This window comes from Gavia stellata, chromosome 20, assembly GCF_030936135.1.
Source record: "Gavia stellata isolate bGavSte3 chromosome 20, bGavSte3.hap2, whole genome shotgun sequence".
In the NCBI taxonomy this organism is placed as follows: Eukaryota; Metazoa; Chordata; class Aves; order Gaviiformes; family Gaviidae; genus Gavia; species Gavia stellata.
The window spans coordinates 1,896,105-1,912,368 of record NC_082613.1 but is presented as its reverse complement, the minus strand read 5'-3'; the positions used below and the strand labels follow the sequence as shown (position 1 = coordinate 1,912,368).

At 51.0% G+C, this 16,264-nt stretch overlaps 1 protein-coding gene across 1 annotated transcript in view; it reads left to right on the top strand.

The window, feature by feature from the left end:
• The first annotated feature begins 9,969 nt into the window (after window positions 1-9,969).
• ZBTB46 (zinc finger and BTB domain containing 46) overlaps window positions 9,970-16,264 on the top strand; it is a 55,323-nt gene continuing 49,028 nt past the window's right edge. Inside the window, exon 1 of the mRNA XM_059827207.1 lies at window positions 9,970-10,112. The gene's annotated coding sequence lies outside the window, so the exon portion shown is untranslated. The remainder of the gene's footprint in view (window positions 10,113-16,264) is intronic.

The following is a 16,264-nucleotide window of genomic DNA, read 5'->3' as shown; positions in this document are numbered from 1 at the left end:
CCCCATCTCCCGGGGAGGCGGGTGCCGGTGCCCCCCCGCACCCCTCTACCCGGCGCTCCAGAAGCAGGTGAGCTCCAGATGAGCTCACATCGGCCGGTTCCTCCAGCCCCTCACCGAAGGCATTAGCAGAACAAGGGAGTTTAATTATCTGGGTTTTCTTCTAGGAGGGCATGAACCTGTCTCTCTGTTGAATTTATCAATTGCAGCTAGATTTTATCTCTTGCTTTCCATTTGCTTGCGATGGTGTTTTCTGCAGCGGGGGCATCGTGTCAGCAGCTCCCCTCTTCGCACAGTACGGGCACAGTAAATGATCTCGCTCTTCCCTCGGCAGCATCGGGTCCTGGGCGCTTCCTCCGACACCCAGACCACAGCACCCCACCACCACCACCAGTGCTCACGTTGGATTCGCATCTATTAACGACCGTGGCAATGCCCACCCGGCACGGCACGGCGGCGGAGAGAAAGCTGGAGAGCCGCCAGCGCCCAGAGCCAGTCTCGCCCCGGGGCTCTGCTAATACCCACGGCCCCACCAGTCATACCCAGAGGTGAAGGGCCCCCATTTTCAAGTGACTCAGACTCACCCTTCCTTCCTCAGGAAAACCTGTGATCAGATAAAGCCATCAAACTATCTGGTAAGAATAAACAAGCTCGCATCTGCACGGATGCAGGCTATACCCCTTCTAACCCCTCGCAGAAAGAGGAGGCAACATGTCTGCTGCCTTAACCCTGTCCTTAGCAGAGACACGTCCAGCCCTGGGAGGAGAAGCGGGGTTTGCTCGCGCGTGTGCAAGGCTGGGAGCTGCTCTCCTGGCGTAACTGCCCTTGCTGGAGGCTGGGAGCGTCAAATCCCAGCCGGCACCAACACTGGCACCGGCATTGCTCCATCCTCCCTTGTGCCACTGAGCTGCATCCATGCTGCACCAGCAATAAATGCACGAAGAAAGCAAAGGTGCCCATGAGGGTGAGCAGAGGAGGGGCTGCACGGGTGGAGGAAGAAGAGGGAGGGAGGAAAACGTTTAAAAAAACCCGCAACTGCCACCAGATGGGCAGCTGCCCCCGCGAAGGTGACGACGTGCTGGCAGGCGGAGGGGCTGGCGAGGAAAAGAGCAAAGGAAGGTGTGAAGATTTCCTTGCAGATTAAACCAAAACCACGCTGCGTCTGCTGCTCACTAACCCAAGCCTGGGCAGGGAAAACAGAGCGGGTTTGGGGGTGGTTTGCACCCCCCGAGGGTCCCGGTGCGGCAGCGGCAGGACCTCCCCAGCTCCCCACAGGTCTCGGTGCTGCCGGTGCCTGCGGGATGCTGGGGGCTCCGGGCCTGCGTGTTCCCACCCTACCTGGGGGGTTTGCATGACCCTGCGGGGCCCGAAACCCCCCATCTGCCGGGGCAGCTCCGCTCCCCTCGCCCCAAAAAACCCTCGGAGGCTGGAGACGAAGGAGTGCAGTGCAAGGATGTGGCTGTAGGTGCTGGGGGAGGTTACATCCGCAGCTCCAGCACTGCTCTCTCCGGGGAACGCAAGGATGGAGTGGGATCTGACGGAGGCATGCAGAGGAGAGGCACTACAGGCACCGGGTCCTGCAGTCGAGGGCAGGCGTCGAAGCTCGGGGTTGGTGCGGCAATGCGGGGAGCAAATAACGTGTTACAGGGAACAGAGTCTCAGAGGAGTAATAAAAACGAGTGGGTTGGGTTTAGGAAAGCTGAGAAGAGAGCGGGAAAATTTTTGGAGGTGTTTGGAACTACTGAATCCAGGGGGAAGGAAAACAGAGAAGGCATCTGTCCTCTTCGCCTGCATCCCTCAGCCACTCCCCAGAGAGCAGGGGCTCTCCCCGGCTTCGGGGGCAGCGGCATTTCTCCCTCTGCCTGGGAGCATCCCTGAACCTGGGTGCAGGTGCCAGCCCTGCCGGCACAGCTCCAGCCGGGACGGGCTTCAGGGCTCATCCAGACAGTGACTGTTTTCCCGTCCGATGGTTGCAATCGGGTCAGATGCGATGGCCGAGCGAGAGGGCTCCTGCACGGGGCTGAGCACACGCGAGGGACGAAGGCGAGCAGAGGCCGAATTCATCACTGCCGATGCCTTGGTAACGGAGTCAGGCCCTGGGGACGTGGAGCCACCCCTGGAGCCCCGCACCCCTCCGGACCGATATCCCCCTTGGCCACGGCCCCGGGGCGATGCTGGGCTCTGCCTGCGCCCTGCCCTGCCTGACCGGAGAAGAGGAAACATCTTCCCAAGGGCGGCTGGCTCCGGGAGGGATTTTCCGCCGCCTGTTTGCCGTGTGCTGCCGGAGCCAGCCCGGGCCCTGCTCAGGTGCTGGATCTCCCTGGCTGTAATTTCATCCCTGGGCTCCTATGGCGGCTCTGGCCGGGCGACACGAGGGAAGTGACCAGGGCGCAGGTCCGAGCCCTGGCCCGGAGCTGCATCCGCCCAGCGTTTCCAGCCCAGCCTTATCTGGCGGCTCCCCCCATGACTCCCCATTTTCCTCCTCTCCCCTCCTTTCCCCACCCCACCCTGCGCACCCGGCAGTGCTTCCTGCAGCAGGGCGAGGGCTGGGGGCTGCGGGGCGACCGGCGGGACCCCTCCCTGCCGACCCCGGCTCTGCCCAGATAGGAAATCCTGCAGGAGCTGAGGGCTGGGAACAGTGGCTGAGCTCTCCCCGGGGTCGGGCAGCACTGGGATTTCGGCTACAGGTCGCGTCAGCCAGCCAGGCTGCTCCGGGCAGCGGGGGAAAGCCAGGGTGAGCAGAGAGAAACCCCGGAGGAGAGAGTGGAGACACCATGAAGTGCCCACTGTGGACACCCATCACCTACACTTGTGCCATTTACACCAGCAAGAGGGTTTTTTGCACTTAAATGAGCCACTTTCCAGTTGGGAAGGGTGGGAGGAGGGGGCGGCCGTGGGCATCGCAGCACGAAGATGCTGCTCACCGCGATGGACAGCCACCAGCGTGACCCCGACAGCTCCCAGGTCTGTAGGAAGCAGGCGTCATCAGCACGGCTGCTGGCAGAAGGGCTTGGTGATGCTAAATGCTATTAACTGCCTTTGAATAGCTTCTAATATAAACTAATTTATTGACAGCCTCATCACTCCTCATGGCAAGCAATTTAATATAAATTCAAATATCATGCAAAATGCTTCTTATTTACTTAAGAGCATTTTGTGAATGTTTTGCCAGGGTCCTCCTAATTTTTCTTGATACTATTTTAGAATGGGAAGCAATCATAGAGCTCTGCCGCTACACCCCCCCCCCCCCCAACCCGCAGCTCTGCTCCAGGCACTGCCCCGCGTGGGACCCCCAATTTTGGGCTCTCTGGGCAAATTCAGGACACTGGAGGTAAAACCAGGAGGAAGCATCAGAGCAGGAGCAAAATGCAGGCGAGCTCTCCATCCCTCCTGAGCCGAGCGGGGAACAGAGGTGGGGTTAATTCACCCAGAAAGGGCCGGACTGTGCCCGCTGGAGTGTCAGCCCGAGCTCCGCATAAACGAGAGCAAAACTTGACGTACCGTATTTAACCTAGCTGAACCTCGAATGTGGCCTGAATCGTTCGCCGAACTACCAATTGCCTGCCTAAACCCCAAACCACACTTCCCAGACTTCAGTAGTTATATATATTTTAACTGTTGCTTCTGCCTTTTTCAAGCATAGCTCCATGACACGCACTGGTTCTACAGACTGCATGAAGCAAAGGACTCACGGCAGCCCTGCAATTTCTTCGGGTTCTGAAGAAAACAAAATCGTTGCAAACAGAGGGACATATTTCAGCTAAATCTCTCTTAAACGCTGAGTAGTTTGAGGTGCTGTAGCAAAAAGGCTCGAGCTTAACTGAGAGTCAGATCAGACTTTGAAGGATGCTGGCACTATGGGAACGTCCCTGTTTGTGTCTACTGGAAAGAGAAATGGGTTTGCCCGTTTCTAAAGGCGCTGGTGTGAGCGCCCGGGTAACGGCTGGGAAAGGTTGCAGGTGCGAAGGATGGTGATACTGGAGGAGGAAGGATCAAAATTCATTCTAAACATGCCAACGTTGCGCTGTTGGTCTCAGGAGAAAGCACGGCCCAGGCAGTGGTTCTTCCCGGACGTACAGAGGCGAATGTCAGTGAAGAGCTGCCAAAGGAGAAGGTCTGGTTGAAGAGCACCATCCGAAACACAGAGTGGCGAGCTGCTCCGGATCCATACCTGGGAGAGGAGGAAGCCTGTTAGAGGGATGAAGTGCCAGAGCACTACGATGTAAAATACAGCAGAAAGCAACCCTGAGAAGAGCCCAAGCTCACAAAAAGGAAAGCAGAGATCCTTTATTGCAGGAGGAGGGTGATGTCGGTGTAGTACAAAGTGATCTGCTTGGGCCCGGACCAGCACCGAAATGATTGGTGGTTCCTGGGTGGGAATCGAAGGGCTCCCAGGTTGGCTCTAGGCTCTCAACGGGGTCTGCAGAACCAGAGTTTGGCTGCTGCTGGGCCACCCCAGGAGAGATGAGACAGAGCCGGGGCAGCAAGCCGGGGACGGTGGGGATGGAGCAGCCAGGAGAAGGTCTGGGGACAGAGCTTGCTGCTGTCCCCCCCTAAACGCACTCCTGCACCCCCCCGTGGCCCCGGCACCTTTCATCCTTACCATCACCTGCAGCCTTGGGTGAACCTAAACGAACACCCCGGAGCTGAACTCAGCCGGGCCACGAGGAGTTGGGAGCAGGGACCGAATTTGGCAGGCTGGAGGCTTCTCCACTTGAGAGGCTTTGAAAGGGAATGTATTTTTGGAGCATTAAAGATCAACTGTTTCTGACTCCGGCCAATCCCTTTCAAGAGCAGCACCAAAGGAGGTCAGTGGGATGCGGCTGGTCAAATATTTTGTACATGAACATCATCTCTCACCCCCTCAAGTATTTACAGACCTGAGAGCATTTCCTGCTGTTCCCCCCCCCGCCCCGGTTGAATATTTGGTGTCTCTGCTTTCTCTAGCAGGATGGTGCGGTGCATCTCGCTTAGTAGGGAAGACGTGAAGGACCACCCCAGCGCTGCCCTTCAGTACAGAAAATAAAAACTACAGCAGCGTAATGTGTTTAGTCACACAAACGGCAATGGATTTACCCGGCAAGCAGTGAAACGGCCGTGCACGATAATGAGAAGAAATACGCGGGGGTGGGGGCGGTGGGGAGATGGGGTGGAAAGCGGGAGTTTTATTCTCCAGGGGTTTTTTGTAATCTTCATTCGCCATATTTAGTAGGCTTGTGACTTGCCCTTGCTAGCTCATGGAGAATTCCCCCAAGTGTTTACTCCCACAACCTAGCAAATGCCTCAATACACATCATGGAAAAAATACAATCGACATCTTCACTCCCACTAGAGAAGGAATTCTAACTTGCCCGGCACAGACCGGGAGTATGTGCCTGTGAGAGAGACAAATACTGCTTCATTAGCTCGCCTCAGATGTGGTTTACTCCTCAAATGACCTGGTCAGGGCTGCACACCACCTCCCTCCCTTCCTTCACCTAAAGAACTGCCTGACCTTTGATCGGAGCAATAGGGACAGGAATGTGGGTCCCTTAACCCTTTCCTCCGACATCAGCGAGCGGCTCTAACTTGGTCGACAACATTGATGGTCCCAGGATTTTCAGGGATCCAGAGCTGCCGGGAGGGGTAGGAGCGGAGCCCTGTGAAACGGCTTTCCTCCTGCTGCAGTTAGGGAAGAACAGGCTTTGGTGATGGAGATCCGTGTCTGCCGTGTACAGAACGTGGAAGCAAAAGGGGGATCGCTGTGAGCAGAGCTTACAGATCAGAGATCGCTCAGGATATTTTTTTGCACCTCTATTTCAGAGCACAAAACTTTTGTAGGGGAAAAAAAACAGAGTAATTGGGCCACTTGGGTTTTTTCAATGTGCTTCCAAACTGACCACCTCACAAGGAATCATTTTAATTTATCAAATGCAAAATCTCCTCCACCTGAGATAAATACAAGGTAGAGCAGAGCTGAAGAGAGGAGCTGGAATGAGAATGCTTCAGAATTACGGATGATTTTGCAAATGGGATGTAGTATGAATGCGGCAACCCAGGCAGCTTTCCTCTACCGCTGTTCCCCAGTCCGGTCCCACCTTATCCCGGCACAGGGGACAGCGGGAGGATGGTGCACGCCAGGGCTGGCTTACTAGCACTGGTGAGGTCTTGGAGATTGTCTAGCGAGCGATCACAGAGGCGCAGGGACACCGAGCAGGCGGCAGAATTCAACAACACACGTGCGAGTCCGTGCACGCTTAATTTGCGCAGCCAGTGACGACGATTAGCCACTAAACCTTGGCACGTGGCTTCAGCGTGGCTGTGCCGGTGGCTGGGGGTATCTTCGAGCGCTCGCATGCTCTTCGTAAAGAAAGCAAAGGGAACGTGTCGGGGCGATGCCAAACTCTCTTGTGCTACAGGAACGTGGCTTTCCTCAGTGGCTAAAAACTACCAGCAGTGCAATTGAAGTCCTCACCTCGGGCGGTCTCTGCCGCGATGAAATCTGTGATAAGGTGGCATGCAAAGGAACTGGAAACACGTGGTCTGTAAGTCCTGACATTCCCCCGAAGAGGTGCATCGTTTCTCTCTTAACCTCTCCTTTGCGCATCTTGTTTATGGCGTTGTGCACACCAAAACTCACACAAACGACCCTGATTTTCCCTCCAGTTCATCTTTTTTCCTCTTCGCTTCTTTTTTCCACGCACGTTCTTTCCTTCTTTATGAGGAGACACCACCTCTCTTCTAAGGACAGGCTGAGCAATTGCAGTGTTTACCTAAAATACAATACAAACTCCTAATTAAAGGAGAGGGGTGGCTGTAATTAGCAAAAGAATATTAAACCTTTTCAACTCTCCTGAAATCCTTTGTGCGGAATAGCTTTGGGAAACTCGGCCTGCCGCCACCCTCCCCCTCTTGGAGAGCGTTCCCCAGGGCAGTGCCCAGGCTGCAGCTGCTGCTGCTCTGGGGGAGTCAGCCCAGCCTGACACACAAATAAATACTACATAAATAAATACTTTCTTCCAACAAAGACCTGAGGAAGAAACCCTGGGTAGGAGACGAGGAAGGGAACATACGTGCTGAACCCGAGGAGCCCTGGGGTTACAGGGGGGGAGCTCGGTCTCAAATACAGAGGCGTGAGGAAAGGCAAAAGAGCTTATATCCGCAACCAGGTATAAAATAGATTTTCTGCAAAATGTATCTACATTTGCCTAAAGTTATAGTTCCATTGTCAATCAGCCCCTCTAACCTTCAATCAGTCCCTCTAACCTTCACATTTCAGCCTGGAGCCTAAAAAAAAGACAGACTTAAAGCACAGAAGGATTTAACACCTGCAGGCGCAGGGGGGGATAGCTTCACACGAAAACCGGCTTGAGCATTTAGGGTGGAAAAGGGATTTTGGCTGTTTAGTTCCGGTGCTCTTCACCCACAGGTGACAGAGACTGGAAAACGTGTGTACGAGGCGGCGAACACACAGGATTGCGCGTGCAGAAAGAGCAGGTGGCAGCGGGAAACCCCGCCTGGCAACGATTTTGTGTTGCTTAAGTCTAAGAAGCTGTGTCCTTCGCTATGTTACCAGACAACTTCTGCAAAGTCTTCATTTGCATTTTAATGGAGCTCTTTCTAGGAAGGTGCTGCTTGGACTCTGTCGCAACAGAAAATAAAGAGGTAATTAAAAACATGCTTGAGTTAAAAAGACATTTCTTTTTCATTAACCAGGTTTATTCACAGCCTTTTCAAAATTAAAGGTATTTAGGGTATGTAGGAGGAAATGGGGGGGAGGAAAACACATGACGGAACATCTGTTTATTTAAATCACAGATTAAAAAGTGGAAAATACACTTTTCGTGAGGGGACGTCCTAGAGATTAAAAGCACCTTGTAGAAACGGATTTGAATAAAGAGTAGGCATAAAAGTCAACGACGACGTTTCAACAGTAGGTCTGCCTACTTGAAAGCCAGAGATGAAGAAAATCTACGGGATGAGGGAAAGGAAACCACGGAGGAAACTTTTAAACCTTAGGCACGCAATTAGCCGGGCAATTACTGTGATTACACACCTAAGCCAGTTAACTCTGCAAACAAATGGCCAACCCCAGTTACTTGTGTGTGTGTTTCCCCAATTTTGGGCACAATCACAGTATGCAAATGTTGGCGAACAATTTGCCAACATTTTATCCGCTGGACTAGCTGCTGCTTTCACAATCCAGCAACCGCAGATTTCAAGAACGATTCCCTCGCTGGCCACAGCTATTGTACGATCGGCGTCGACTTCCTCCACGCTCCAGACCTATCCTGTCCTGTTAAGCTCTGTCCTTTGAAATATAGGGCAGTTTCTGTCAGATCCTTCAGCGCAACAGTCAAAAGGGCAAAATCCTGCCCTTTGTTGCAACAAGAGGTTTTTCATCCCCGGATCTGACGGCTGACGAGTAACTGTGATCTCCATTTCGCAGCGGCAGAACCTCATTCTCCAGAGCTCCAGCCACGCTCGCCAGCCATTAAGCCGGGCCAGCGCCCCGCTGCCCAGCCAAGTCAGGGGGCTCTGAAGTCTGCAGGGCGGCAGATCTTTCATTTTTTTTTTCCAGGGGGTTGTGTGAAATACAGTTTATCTCTTAAGAGAGCGGAAAAGTGATTTTTTTCCCCCCGCAAGGTGCCGAGGAGGCTGCAGCGCGGCCCGGCCTCGCCGGGAGCACAAGCTCCCGTGACGAGCACCCCCCCCGACCTTCATCCCGGCTGCTCCTCGCCCTGGCCCGAGCGCGGCGCCCGGGGAGGCCGCGGTGGGCCCGAGGGGATGCGCCCCGACGAGGGGAGACAGGCGGCCGCAGCGCCGCGCCCCCGCCTCGGGCCAGGCGCACCTGCCGCCGCGGCCAGGCGAGACGAGGCAGGAGACGCCCGAGGCGCCCCAGACGGACCCGGGGCGGCGGCCGGCCCGGAGCAGGACCGGGGGGAGCAGCCGCCCGCCCGCCCTCCGCCTCAGCCCTGTCACCGCGCCGTCCCGTCGTGCCCCGCGCAGGCGAGCCCGGGCGCGCGCCCCCGCCCTCCCTCACTTCCGGTGTCCGGCAGTGGCAGAGCCGCCGGCGGCGCCCCCGCTCCCCCGGCGCAAGGGGCGGGGGGGGAAGGGGGCGGGGAGAGGGGCGGTGCTTACGGAGGCCCGTTGCCCGCCGCCGCCCAATCATCGGCCGCCGGCGGGGGAGAGGGGGCGGGGAAAGCGCCGGCACGCGCCGCGCGGCACCGCCCCCCCACCCGCCGCGGGCTCGCGCCCCGCGCGCCCGAGGGAGCGGCGGGAGCGCGCCCGGGCGCCCCCCCCCCGCCCCCCGCCTCCCCCCCCCCCCCTCCGCCGGCTTCTCCCCCCCCTCCTCCGCCCTCCTCCCCCCTTCCCCTCCCCACCCGGGAGGAGAGGCACGGAGTGACCGACGGAGCCAGAGCTCCGGCCGCTCCGAGACCCCGCTCTCCTCCATGGGGCCCAGGTAAGCGCGCCGCCCCCCGCCCCCTGAGGCGAGCGGGGGGTCGCCATGGCCGCCCGCCCCCTGAGGCGGCGGCGCCGGGCCGCCCCCATCCCCGCGGCCGCCCTGAGGCGAGGCGAGGCGGGCAGCGCTCCGGGGGCGGCGGGGAGCCCCCCCGCTGCTCCCGCACCGCCGCCTCGTTTATTATCATCGTTATTATCACCGCCACCCCCCACCCCCCCACCCCGCGCCCTCCTCCGCCTCGGGCAGAGCCCGCCGCGCGCCGCGGGGGGAGCGGGGCCCGATCGCTCCCTGCCCGCGGAGGGGGCACGGTGCCTTCTTTGGGACGCGATGTCTTATTTGGTGTGGGTGGATGGCTTAACTTGGTAAGTGGCAGGGTTTAACCCCCCTCCCCCGGCCCTCCCCTCCCCTCGCTCCTCCGCCCGCCCCCCCCCTCCCCGTAACCTCCAAAAGGGGAATTTTCCAGCTGGTAATTTCTGCTGCGTCAACACCCAGCTCAAGGGAGAGGAGAAGAGACAAGGGGGCATTTTAACAGCAGCTCCACTTGCGAATAGCCAGGCTCAATCCCGGCTCCAGCATTAAAACCCTTTCCGCCCCCTAAAAACCAGCATCCGTGCAAGTTGGACCAAGAGTTTGTCAGGAGTGTGGTTCAAAACTGCTTGGAAAAAGGGATGAGGTAATAATACTGGTGAAGCATGTTGTATTTCTCTCTTTCTGCCTGTCTCTCTCTCTCTTTCTCCCTCTCCTCTCTCTCTTTTTTTTTTTTTTTTTTTTTTTTAAAAGCCAGGCCTGTTTTGGGTTATTGTCTCCCCCTAAAGCCAGACATAGATCGCCTGGCCTTGCCTCCATTTTAATTGCAGGCTGAAATGGGGGAAGTGACCCTCTTTTATTTAAAAAAAAACCCCATCAACAAACAAAAAAAAACCCTTGAAAAAATAATGCTCTTCGTTTTGGGGGGGATATAGGTGATTTTTCATAAGGCTGTAACAAGTGCAAAAGTGTCTGGAAATGTTTTCTGTCATGCTGGGAAACTACTGAGGTGTCCTCCCCCCTCCCCAGAAGAAAGTGTCTGTAAAATTTGGCCGAGGGGAGAAGGAGAGGTGCTGCGAAAGGTGCTGGTAAAAGAAGGTTGTGCTGCTGGATTGCCTTTGTGTCTCTGTAAATAGACATGTCAGTTCCCAAAGTAATACAAGTAGTGTCTGATAACTCAATCCCAGATGACAAATAGAGAATGGAGCAGATTTTCAGGACTGTAATAGTGGGAGGATTTCTCTTTTGAAAGGGAGGAAAAAAAAAAAAATGTTGGTACCTCCTGAGGAGGTTCTTCGCTGGCGCGTTATTGTGAAGCTGAGCGTTCGGATGAAATCTGGAGATATAAACCGATATTTATTTATTTTTACACCTGACAGGGGAAAGATAAACAAAGGAGAGTTTAACAGCTCTTTAATGAATTCCTCATGCTTTTTATTTTGCAATCGCAATGATTCATTTGGCAAGCCTTACAGGACGGGATTATTATCAGCATTGTTTAAAGCCATGCTAATTAGGAGATGTGTTTAGCAAACAGTGGTATTGTAGACACCTGTACCAAAGTTCTTGTATGCATTTTAATTGCATCACTGGCATCATTTTTAGCGTTTAGTCACTGTAATAGATCTAGGTCTCAATACTTTAACTCGATCAAGTATTTATTGCAAGTGTGGATTCTCTGTGTACGTAGAGCAGCTCTGCTTCTAATGCATTAAATGTATTTTCTCAAAGAGGAGAGGGAGTATTTTTTCTTTTTCCCCCCCCTTTTTTTTTTTTCCTGTGGGGTTTAAAAGGAAAAGCTACGTTATCCAAGAAGGGTGAGAAAAACGTAATTTTGAGGAAGAAGCTTGCTGTGACTGGATAGCTCTTCCACTTTTATCGATACCTTGCTTGAACATTCTATGTTTTCATAGCATCTTTTAATTGGAAATAAAATTTTACTTTCCCCTTCTAAATTCCGTCTAGCTTCTCTCACTGTTTGTCGAGTTTTATATTTTGAAGTCCTTAGTGATGGAAAAAATGGGTGGAGTGTGTTATTAGTCACAATATTTTCAACATGTGGTGAGGAATTATCGCTTTAAGGTGTTTTTTGGGAACTGACAAGAAATGGGTAGAGGAACCTGCCCCATGGGCTGGAGGGAGGGCTAGAAAACTGTTTAAGGGAGCTCCCAAACATACGTTCCTGAAAAATGTTACGTGGTTGGGTACGTTAGTGGAATAACTGTAACTGAAATAGAAAACTAGTCTTTTGTTTTTGATGCAGCCTGTCCAGGAGGGGGAAACTCACTCACAGCTAAACTTCGCTCGCAGTTGTTTTCATAGACTGTATGTTAGCTTTGGTGTAATTGAGTCAATTTTCGTGTGGTACCAAAAAATGGGGTATTCTAATAATGCTAACATTAGGTGTTGATTCATATACTTTAAATGCTGCTTCATTCTAGAGTGTGTAGGACTGAGCCTTTGAAAACATGACCTGTACACAGGGTTCTTGCAGACTGAAGAAAATGGGCCACTTTCTCCCCGTGGTCTTTGTTTTCTGGGACAGTTGTACAACAGTGGATATGTTCTTCGCAAGAGGATTTTTTTTTTTTTATAACTGGAAGTGCTTAGAGGAAAACCAGTTTAGCAGCCCCCCCCCCCCCCCCCCAGCAGTCCTCCATCAAAAGGGAAAATGCCTCGTGTTTGAAAGATCTGTTATTTGCTGTTAATACGCCTGCTTTTCCTCTGGTAACGTGTTGCGTTGCTGTGAGGTTGAGCATATTCTTTTTGTCTTTGCTATCCACTTCTGTGGATTTTCTTTTTTTTTTTAGATACGTGTTTTTGAAGTTTCTAAGCAAAGTTTCCTGTCCTCCCAGCAGCGCAGCAGTAGGCTAACACCCAATCCAAACTGCTATTGCTTGCTTTCAGAGCAGAATTATTTCATAAACAGCTCCAGCTTTCCCAGGACAGTTTTCCCTTCATGTTCTTGCTGGTTTTACTGGCCGCTCCAGAGCAGTCTGTAACGCTCTCTAGACTCCCCCTAAATTGGTAAAAAGCATTCACGGGGGTTTTCCTTCCTCCTGTGTGCTTAGTTTAATGGGCAAACAAAAGGGCGAGGAGAGGGCTTAGTTGAAGTCTTTGAAGAGCTACCTGGAGTTGTAATGGTTATCCCACATCTCCGTTATAACTCCCAGGAGCCAGCGGTTCGTGTCCATTCCTGGCTGCGAGCATTACCCTAGAAAATTGTGACACTTTGCACAAAAGGATTAATACCGTGTTTGTATTTTGCTTCTGGCTTACGACTGGCTTGAATATTTTTAAGCGCGTAGCTTACCTGTGTTTTACGTGTGTGATATTTGAAACTTAAAATGTATTAATAGTGAAAGCAAGCATGCTGTGGGGCTGTCTGTAGATAGCAGGGGTCACGTTAGGCGAGAGTACGAGGACCTACCACGGCTGTGAGACAGAGGGAGGTGTTTGGTCTGCGTGAAGTACTGCGATCTTACTCCTCGCCTAAGGATCTCCATGAGCGTTTTTATGATATTTTGGTCAAGTACAATTACAGTCAGGACTCCAGTGTTAAAATTTGTTGCTTCAAAACTTCACTTTAATCCTTCTTGAGGACTTTTTGTTTCACTAGGTGATACGTTTGTGTTACAGCCCCCTTAAGTACAACCTTCAGTAGTTGGTTTTCTCGATTCCCTCTAGATCTTGGATGAGAAAGAAAAGCGTGTATCGCTTCTTGCGGGATTTCTTTCACTTGAGATGCAAGAGGAAGGAATCTCGACTTCCCTAAACAGTTTGATAGTTTTCTGTTTTCATGCTGCCTCGGTGTATTTGGAAGCACAACGATGTCCAGTTTGCAGGGATAACTGCTTGGGATTCAGTTCCCATCCCTGTTGATCGAACGTGCTGGTGTCGTAACTGCTTTTCCCCTTCCGTGAAGCAAGGGTGTCAGGGTTTACTCGGCTCTTCCAAAACATTTTCTAATATACTGATGAAAAGTCACAGTTGTGCTAAAAAGGCTTATTCTTCATAAATGCAAACTAGTGTGAAGTCTTCACTGAATTTCCTGCGAGATACGGTGGAGTTCAGAGGCTCGTGGGTGGGGTTTTCTGTCCCTTACCAAGTTAGCTGTGGTGCAGTTATTTTCTGAACAGTTGCTTTAACTTTCTCTCATACCCATATATTTAAGAAATATCAGTTTGTGTTTTGACTGCTGTTGAGATGTTGGTTTTGAATAGCTTCCGAGAGCTTCGCAGGCAGGATGAGATCCTTGACAGTAATTCTAATTAGATGGAAATGTGTTCCACTTTGCGGTGTTTTGTTGCGCCTAGGTAAGGATGCACGTGTGCTTTGGAACAAGCGGTGCAGCTGTGGAGAGAGCAGTAGCTTTGCTGAGATGTAACAGGTAGATGCTGAGTTAGTGCTGAAACTCCCCTTTTTGCCTTGCTTTTTGGGGATGTGGCTCGCTTTTATTCCAGCCCCTAGAGTGGTGATCTCTTCTGTCCTGGTGCTCGCTCAGCTTGTGTATGCGCTTGGGAAGAAAAACGTTCTGCAGATGTTGGAACTTGCCTAGCGTTTGCTTTATAGTAAAACTGAGTTGGGGTCTCCTGTAATGGAGGGAGGCAACAAGGCATCAGAAATACTCTACAAACACAGCTACCAGCTTGTGTATGTATTAAAATAAACTTAGTAACAAGAATGTCAGAGAGTGTGCCAGGAACTTAGCTGCTTAAGAACCCTACTTAGAAAAGCAAGTAGGGTTTTACATATTAAGGAATCTGTTTATACCTGTGTATACTTAAACACCTAGTTATCTTTCCTAATTATTTCCTCCTCATGTTTTGAACAAACTGCTTATTCCATCCGAGTGACTTTGCTTCCTGTATTTCTCACCTGTGGTGAAGAACTCCACGGAAGGAGTTTCAGGCTGTTAGCTCACTCCCTTTGAGGAAAGGGTTAAACAAAATTTGCACCTTTTGCACTAATATACCATTGGAGGAAATACCTTTCTGACTAGTGCTCAAATCATGCTCTGAAACAGAAGAATCGGTGGTCTGTACTAGCCATTAGGTGCTTAAAATACCCAAACCCAACACCAACTAATTTAAGTACTGATAAATGGACTAGTTGGGATGCAGTACTCCTAAACTACTCCTGCCACTATAGTATTGGAGAATGAGGTGGTGGCTAAATATAAAACTAGCTTATTGACTTCCTTCTTATTACCACTGTATCCTTCTTGGCTTCGCTCCACTTCCTTTTTTTTTTTTTTTCTTTATAATAGTTGATCAAATCTGGATTATGAGCTTTATACTAAAAAGTAAAAAGGGATACTTACCCACGGCACCAAGTGCTTGTACCGTGAATTACACAAACGAAATTAGATTGTTCACAGAGCACCTGGTATGTTAACTTTAGTTTTGCACTGGTTGATTTTTTTCTCTTAGATTACTCCTGACTCCTTGCGTGTCTTTTCTGTCTCTTAGGTGCTCTTTCCCTCGGTTCCTCCCACTGCTATACTTCTTTTTAAAAATTACCTCATGATTCTTCCTCCTTCTTTGGCTCCCTTCCCTTTTACGTACTGAGTTTGGGAACTTCAGCAAAGATCCCCTAGTTGAAAAGCCAAAAACCAATGAGAAAGTTTTGGGGGAACCATTCTTCGGGGCAATTCCCAGTCTGATACGCTTGCAGTTCTTTAATCCTCTTTTTTTTTTTTGAGGTGCTTTTTATGTTATCTTTTGGCTAATAGATGCACAAGGGCAAAGTCTTTTTGCTTAGATTACGTTTCTGGCTCATTTTTCTTTTAGTGGAAGCTTAAGATCTTGTAGGAGTTAACGGCACTTGGACAGGTAAGCGTCACACTGGCCACAAGTGTTTGGATTTTTTCAGGTTTTTTTTTAATCTTCACTGCTAGAGTAGCAGATATATCTGTATCTAAAGTCTTATATTTCTTTGATATCACCAGACTTCTCAAGCCTGGCACCCTGTAAGTACTCGCTTTTTAAATGCTGGCTAGCTCTTCCATGTTCTTGCTGCGTTCTGCAAGGTCCGTGGCATGGGTAGTGTTGGATCTGTTCTTCTCTTGGTGCGACCAGATGAGAGAGAGAACAGAGAACAAAAATAGGGGAGTGATACAAGCAACTGTTTCCGTACTGTGATGGAGCTCTCAGTGATGGAGAGAGAGGATGGAGAGACAGGCACATGGACAGAGTTGGAAGTTATGGGGAAATGAGTAAGGGAAATGCAGAGGAAATACAAAGAAATATTACTGCAAGTAAGCATTTTGAACGAGAGCATGCACCTAGTGCCATGTAAGGAAAGGTGCATCCTGTTGTATTAGCAAAGTGTTACCAGTTGGAATATTGTATTTCGGGCTGCATAGCTTTTACAGGCATGGAAAATAAAACTCTTATCTTCTGTTAGGTACTTGCATCTTTTTCTGTGTCTTTGTGGGTTTTCCTTTTTCAAAATTTTTAAATTTTGTGAAAGGAACAAACTGCTTTAGTTAGTACTTTTGTGCACACTATTCTTTAACTTGAAGGTGACACTGGCTTTTGAAGGCTTTGATTCAGTCGAGTTGGGTGGGAATAGAACTCAAATATCTTAACTTTTGTATTATGTGGGCACATAACTTTTCTGTAACCTTAGGCAAATATTCTGGTTTGGAGGGGAATCACTGTAACTGTGAGGTTAGATTAATGCTAACTCCATTTAAAGTGTGTGGATGGCAGGTGTCACAGAAACATTAACTGAAACTTTATGATGTTAACTAGAACAAACAATATTGTTAAAATTGTTTGAAATCCTCGTATA